Here is an 8291-nt window from a genome sequence, read left to right on the forward strand (position 1 = left end):
CAGCGTCTACTAATACTCTGTAAAGCTTCCCGGTCATTCCTTCTGTAATGTAGCGCAAACAGTGGCTACTTCTTTCTGTAAAGTGGAACGACCAACTAGACCCAGTAATGCAGCAATTTGCCTTGGACACATTGGCTCCTTTTGTGCAGTTCAACAAAAATCAAAGTCGGAATAAAACCGAGCTTTAATTTTGATATCCCTGTAAGCAACAATAGGTATAAGGGAAACAATTACTGAGAAATAACGGTTGATGGCTTGTACTCCCAGAAGAAAAGCATCAACTAATCTACCTTATCTTAATAGGAAACAAAGCAGGAGAGTAGAAATTCTCCATTAGTGTGATTCATTCTTATTGACTGAGACATTATCTTAACAATGCCTTGTTTCAACATTTATAAAGAACAACAAAGCAAAAAAGTACCATTCCTAAAACAATGCGACTGATTCATTTTAACAGAGACATTATCTTAACAATACCTTGGTTAAACATGTAGAAAGAACTACAAAGCAGGATAGTACCATTCCTAAAACAATGCGACTGATTCGTTTTAATAGAGGCAAAAAAGAATTCAATTATTGGCCAATAAAGGAGGATGAAATACGCGGCCACAACATTGGTAATCCCGCTAATCCCTAACAAGTGTTGCAGTTAATTAATTCTGAGAGTGGCATTGCTTAATTTTACCAGCAGCATTAGATTAACAAAAAGCATAAACAGTTCCAGGGGAGAGTGGGCGCAACAACAACATGTGCTTCCATCTACTTATAAAGGGGGTGATGTAGAGTTTTGTTGTAACAAAGAAACAAGCATCATGTCTGGGTTGGAACAATTTTTGCTCACTTGATTCTAAAAGATAGCAGTTCAATAGCTGCAATTCAACATTTATCCAAAACAGTACCAATACAAGTAGCACAACATCTCAAAGCACACTGCAGCATCATGTGGATGAAAGTTGGTACTGACCATTCTTGACCAAGATTTGAAACAGCTCGTGAGGAGGACTGAAAACATATCCCAACACATATATGAAATCTCGATCTCCTTTTGTGCAGTTCCACCAAAATTAAGCAAAGTCACCGGTGTGACATTCAAGTTGAACTGCACAAAAATGGTAATCCTGCCAACCCCTAACAAGTGTTGCAGTTTTGAATTAAGATTCAGTAGTTAATTCTGAGAGTGGCATTGCTTAACTTTACCAGCGGCATTAGACTAATGAAAAAGATAAACAGTTCTAGGGGAGAGTGGGCGCAACAACCATATGTGCTTCCATCTACTTATAAAGGGGGTGATGCAGAGTTTGTTGTAACAAAGCAACAAGCATCATGTCTGGGTTGGTCCCATTTTTGTTCACTACTTAATGGGAAAAGACAGCAATACAATAGCTTCAATTCAACCTTTACTTAAAATAGTACCAATAGAAGTAGCACAACATCTCAAAGCACACTGCACAATCATGCGGATGAATACCTGTACTGACCTTTCATGGGACGGCCATAACAAATACGAATCTAGCAAAGCGAATAGGAAATCCAATCTCGTTTTGTGTAGTTGCACTGAAATCAAGCAAAGTGTTTCGCGTCGCAAAGCAAAATGTTGCAATGGCAACAAGTTGAATAGATACCCCTGTTTTAACAGAGGCAAAAAAGGAAACAATTACTTGCCGATAAAGGAGGATGAAGCAAACGGTGACAGAAAGAAGCATCTAACTTATATTGATGGAAAACAAAGTAGGTTAGTAGCATTTCTAAAACGGTTGCATTGATTCATATTAATAGAGACATTCTCTTAAAACAACATTCGTTAAAAAATGTAATTTACTTCTAATAGTGGCATTGCTACAATTTTCCGGCGGCATTCTTAGATTAACAACAACAAAATAGTTGTATGGGACATGCCAGCACCACGTGCGTGCACAGGTATAAATGGGTGGTGTAGAGTATGTAACCAAGCAACATATCTGCGTTGGTCCCATATTTGTTCTCTTTGAACCTTTTTCCTATGGGAGGGCTGCAAATCTAGTCCTGTACAAACTACCTGACCCCGCAGTTTCTTTCCCTTATATATGTGTGTACTGGGTTACCCCCGTTTTCCCTTTTCGACCAACAAAGCGGCTGGATAGCCAGTCTACACTACTTTCCGTCCTTCCTTTCCTCATTGAACCACGTCCTAGATTCATGCTCCACCCCACCGCACCCTTCTTTCCACTTTGAACCAAGACCTACATTCGACTACAGATCAAAAAAGATCCACATGCAGCTAGAGCAATGACGGTTTCAAAGAAACTTATACCTTAGGGTCGTCGGGATGTGGCAAGGCGTGCGGTGGGAGGCCGGATTTGCCCACACTACGTACGACAGCGAGGAAGAAGGGGTCGGTGGCCCCCCGCATAGGTGCTGGGTGAAAGAGAACAGCGCAACCGGCAGTGGATTGCCTCCCTCGCCAAAGGCGATAGAGTGAACGCTGCACCTCCTCCCCTTCCCGGTGCGACGGGATCCGGATGCCTCCTTCACCAGCTGTGAGGGGGGAGAGAGAGAGAGAGACAAGAGGCCAACGCAATCTTGTTTAGATCTGGTGAAGAGAGGGTGAGAGACTATGAATATAGCGAACCCTAGCAAAGGAACGTTGAGCCTCCAACGTATATATATATATATATATATATATATATATATATATATATATATATATATATAGTGCGGCAAGAGTGTGGAGAGTGCAAACCCTAGCGAACAAGCGCTGAGGCTCCAGCTTATATATATACTATAGTACAGACTGAGCTCCGGTGCCTTAACTGCACCTGCTTTTGGCTGTATGACAAGTGGGCAAGCCACATTTTGGGCCCACCTGTCATAAACCCAAAGGCAGGTTAAAGTAAATGAAGCTGCATTCATATAGTACTCATGTATACGACCAATATATAGTGGAGTGGTTTTCTTATTCTCTCCGTAACAATCGTTTTAAATTGTGTAAGTACGAAATGAAACTCTTTATTTAATGTACCAGTGAAGAAAACTACTAAGTACTCCCTCTGTCCCATAATGTAAGATGTTTTTTCATATTACATTGGTGTCAAAAACCATCTTATATTATGGGACAGAGGGAGTACTTTTGATGAACTAACGATCCACACGTCCTAGTCGCACTTCCTATCCTTCACGTGCGGTACACTACCCTGCCTTAAGAGAACAACCACACATGCATCAAATTGTCGGAAACGTGTGAGAGTGTGTATAAATAAAGAATTTTAATTTCAATTATCGAAAAGGTTTGAGAGTATGTATAGTTTGCCCTCTCTAATAATTATGGTTTGTTGTGTTCGGCCTAAACTTGGTCAAACTTTACAAAGTTTGACTCCAGTCAAATCTAATATGCGGAGTAAATAAGAATGGAGGGCTACTACATCCATCCGGGTTTTTAGTCCACACCATGTTTTCAATCAAAGTTAATAGCTGGACAAATAAAATTATAGGGGAGTTGGAGACAAAGTTGTGAGAAGGCTTAGAAATCAATACAAAACTTATGCTCTTAGTACCAACGTCAATCCTTCTTCGAGGAAACATTTGGTTCATAGTCAATTGTGTGATAAAATTGCACCAACGTGAAAGACGACTGCGTCTCCAACGCAACCAAGGTGAACTGACGAAGGATATCATCTTTTTGGGTAACAAGCAAAGAGCACTGATGGAAGACAGATTGTTTTTCATTGAAAATCGATCAGCTTCACCAGCCGACGCAACCATGAGGCGCAACCATGAGCATCGATAGGTCATCGTGGTGATGCATCATCCATTTGGCATCAAGTTTGGGTGAGGCACCTATGAAGTTCGACAAATCCTCACTGTGGTCTGTTTCTTCTCAGTAATCAAGCTCGAGGAAGGAAGAACCACGTGGCAGAGGACAGTGAGGCGGAACAACAATGGCCATCCAATTTTGTGCAGTTCTACTAAAATTGAGATACGCATCGCTGTTTCCAAAAATATAAAAAAGGATATAGTGTTGTTACTTTGTTTTACAAGATTAACAACGACATCTCAATTGTCAATAAAAATTATTGAAAGTACACCAACAAACAGAAGCATCATCATTATCTTGACATGAACTAAACCAGGATACACGAGAAAAAAAGCATTTCTTCATTTAACCAGTGATAGTATTAGATTAGCAGCAGCAATAGGAGCATATGGACAATGACCGCACAACCACCATGTACTTTTTGTCGAAACAACATGTATAGCTCCACCGAGGCATAAATCAGGACAACTTTTTGAGAGGCATTTCCTCTATAATAGTAGGTGATGTTGGACCAGCCGACGAACCCTAGCTACTATACATGGGGAGCTGGGGAGTAGTCGCATAGAAGAAAACCCGCATGCAGCGACCTGGGGAGCTGGACGAGTACAAGAAGTTATACCTCAGGTGGGAGAGATGTCGCTTTAGGCGGGCGAGCAGGATCTGCACACACGACGGCAGCGAACAAGGGCGCGGAGGACCTTCGTCTACGCCTGCGCCGGCTCCGAGAAGATGGTGCGCATCGGCTTCCTCCATCGCCGACGGCGACAATGTCAATGTTGCACCTCCTCATCTCTCGCAGCGGACGGGATTCAGCCGGATGTGTGACCACCGGTGAGGAGAGAGATAGAGTGGACACTGTCATCTTGTTTTGATATGGAGAGGGTAAGAGAGCGAGACATGAGAAACTCTATCAAACTGGAGGCTATAATGGAGTAAAAAAATCTCCATAGCAGTGGTTTTAAATAGAATACGCGCATTCTCGGAAAAAAGAAACGAAAACTGGAGGACAATTTTTTAACATACCAAGAAAGAAAACTCGATCAAAAACATGCCCCGCTTCTAGGTCGCGAGAGCCGTCGCGCACACACACATAGACATAGACATGCATATCCGTGTTTACGTAAAATTCCATTTCCATCTCCATCTCCAATCATATTTGTCCAACTGGCACATTATTTACGTTGTTATAATTATATACGCAACAATATTAACATACAACATCTCTTGTTTGCGGGCATCTGGACCGCTGCCACGACTGCTCCTGACCAACCCAAACCCTCATTACCCGCGCGTGCTTCCCGCCCGAAACGGTCAGTGCCGCATTCAGGACCAGCCAGAGCGGGCGCGACCTCTCACTGGCGCCGACATTGAAGCGGTGCACCAGCCAAGAGAGCGTCGCCCGCGCCGCTTCCTGGTGCATGTGACTGCTCCGCGTTCAAAGGTCGCAATAGATGGCCACAAAATGCATGTAAAGAGTTCTTGGGAGTCCATGCTATAGCTAGCTGTCCTCCCCCAACTCGTCAATCTCTTTCTGTAGAGTAGTGCTAGTACTCCATGGTGGTGATCCATCGACAAGCGGGCGGGAAAGTTATCGTATACTCGGTTTGCGGTGAGTGGCATGCCGAGCGACCGTGTGGGGTCGAGCCGTGGAGAAGGATGAGACACAAACGCGACAGACGTGATTTAAACGTTGGTTTTTCTCGATGGTGCGATCCAACGAAAAGAAACGTTGGTTTCTCTCCATTTCCATTTTTTCTCCTGAAAAACGGAAACTTTCTAGTCCATTTTCATTCCTACTCAAAGGTTGCCCTATTACAACATTCCATCAAATACAAAGGAAAACTAACACGCATGCTGATGCATCTCAATGATTCACAGATCATAGCCAATATTTACTTCAGAACTAAAGATAAAAGTTGTGAGAGCGTGTACCAAAGAAAAACTGTTGATGGGTTCACTACAACTTAAACCCTAAACCCTAAACAAGATTTAATTTCCTGGCCAGGTAGAACCTGTTGAAGGAAACACGACTGGCACCCTCGGATCATACGATGCTTTTGTGCAGTTCCACTAAAATCGAGCTGAGCATCCCTGATGGCAAAGATATTGAAGAAGTGTGATTAGAATAATAGTACTGGCACTAGTTCATGAGAAATAAACTCATCACAAGTAGAAGCCGGTAGAAGTAGAGAAAGATCGACATGGAGATGGAGCTACGTGGGGAGCTGCGGCTCCAAAAGGAAGATGGACTACCTGGGATGTCGGGTTGTAGCTAGAAGGGCGGTTGGGATGCGACATCAGCCCATACCGCGGTGACCCACGATTGGGACGCACCGACTGTGGATTTTCTCCCTTGCTGATGTCGACCGCGTCTATGCAGAACATTGTTCCCTTCCCCCAGCTGTAGGATCAGGCCGGATATGTGACCAGCGGTGGGGCCACCGTCATTCTATGCTTGTGAAGAGAGCAAGCCAAGCAAGCAGGCTTGTAGCTTAGGCTCCTTCTAGTGTATATATAGTGGTTTTCTTTTTCTCTCCATATCAACCATTTTATATTGCGTACGTGTCATTGAAGAGTGAAATGATGGTTGCTTCTTCCGACAAACTTACTATGTGATTTGACTGCTCCTTAGTGGCCCCTACACGTACTCCCCCTACGTGTATGCAACAGTGACACGTACACATGGACGCAAAAACATGCGTGACGCCCTAATGCATGCATGTACGAGCACACGACGGAACACGCACGGTCACGCTTAAGTGCTCAACCTACATGTGCATGCACACACATACTCAGCCAGGGTGAGCTAGTGACCGTATAAAGACCGAAAAATGTATATATTGAGCGCAATGAGCATATTATGAAGTCCACTGACCGTATTTTTACAAATATATAGTGACAGACAGTGTATTTATCTCGTTTGAAATTAAGAGATATTAACCAGAGAGGAGGCAGTATGGAATAACATTACTTTGCTGTGTCCCGTCAACTTGCCGAACAAGGAGAAGCTTGAAGGACGGGAGAAGCTTGCGCACGGTGGCTTGCAGGACAAGGAGAAACTTTTGACTAATGCAAGCTCTCCCTCGCTCAGGCTGTGGACGTGCAACAGTTAATTCGGTGTCAGATTTCCAGAAGCATACACTATACTAGTACTATTATTGTTCGACTTCCCGAAGAAGCGAACAGCCAAGCGCAAAGTAGGAGAAGCTTGCTTACTATTACACCTCTCCCTCGCCCATGCGCGCGGTGGCTTGCAGGACGAGGAGAGGGCTTTGACTATAGCGCCCTCTACCTCTCCCTCTCCCTCGCCCTCGCCCTCGCGGCGGACATACAGCAGTTCAATCGGTGTCAGATTGCCAGAAGCATATTGTACTGTAGTATCATCATTGTTGGACCTTCCGAAGAGGCGAAGAGCCAAGTGCAAGGTTCACACGAGTATAGACTGTTGAACCTCCCTAAGAGGCAAAGAGCCAAGCGCAAGGTTTTATAGGAGTTGTTGTCCTAGTAGGAGTATACTACAACTATAGCGAACGATGCTATTGTATGATGCCACCACGTCACCTATATCCAAAGATGTGCCGCCTTTTTTTCTCAAAGAGCATGTTGGAGCCCGTGCGTAGGATCCAAAGTATGTCTAGAGGGGGGGTGATTAGACTACTTGACAAAATAAAATCTATCATTTTCCCAATTTTTGTTCTTGGCAGATTTTAGCAACTTAGCACAAGTCAAGTAATCACAATACAATTCAAGCAAGTATCCACTATACTAGTACTAGGAACCAGATGGAGGAGCGTCTGCACTCTTATTATATTTTTTAACTGTGCTAAAGCAATCTTCAACACATTTGGTTCTCTTTGAGGGTTCTCGCGTGTGATAATGGAAGTTGATTGCATGGAACACTCGCCACAATTCTCGCTTAATTCTGGCTCATATCATGTTAAAAATAGGAGCGCTCGGTAATATTTCCTCTTTTTTGTTATTAAGCATGTAAACAGGTCAGCAAACCTTGCGGCGCATCTTTGTGCGAACCGTGCTTGCTACACTTTGAATGTGGCCGAGAGCTGGCTTGATGAAACACCTCGCTTCCTACTTCTTTTCTTGCGGGGTACCTCACTTCCTAGTGACCAGTGTCTTGGCTGATCGTCCTAAGAATGCTTATATATAAATAAAGCTCTCTCATTTACCCACAAAAAAGACTAAGCCATATTAACGGGAAAGGAGGGAGTATGGACTAGCACTACTTTTCGGTGTATCCCGTAAACTCGCAGAATGAGGAGAAGCTTGCAGGACAAGGTGAAGCTCTCTTACGCCTTTTGACTAATCCAACCTACCCTCGGTGGACATGCATCAGTCCATTCGGTGTCATATTGTCAGAGGCATACACTATAGTACCCAGCATGTGGAGTACCATCATTGTTCGACTTCACGAAGAGGCGAAGAGCCAAGCGCAAGGTTTAGTAGTACGAGTAGTACTACTACTAGAACCGCATGGTGGAGCGTT

This window comes from Triticum dicoccoides, chromosome 7B (genome assembly GCF_002162155.2).
Source record: "Triticum dicoccoides isolate Atlit2015 ecotype Zavitan chromosome 7B, WEW_v2.0, whole genome shotgun sequence".
Lineage (NCBI taxonomy): Eukaryota > Viridiplantae > Streptophyta > Magnoliopsida > Poales > Poaceae > Triticum > Triticum dicoccoides.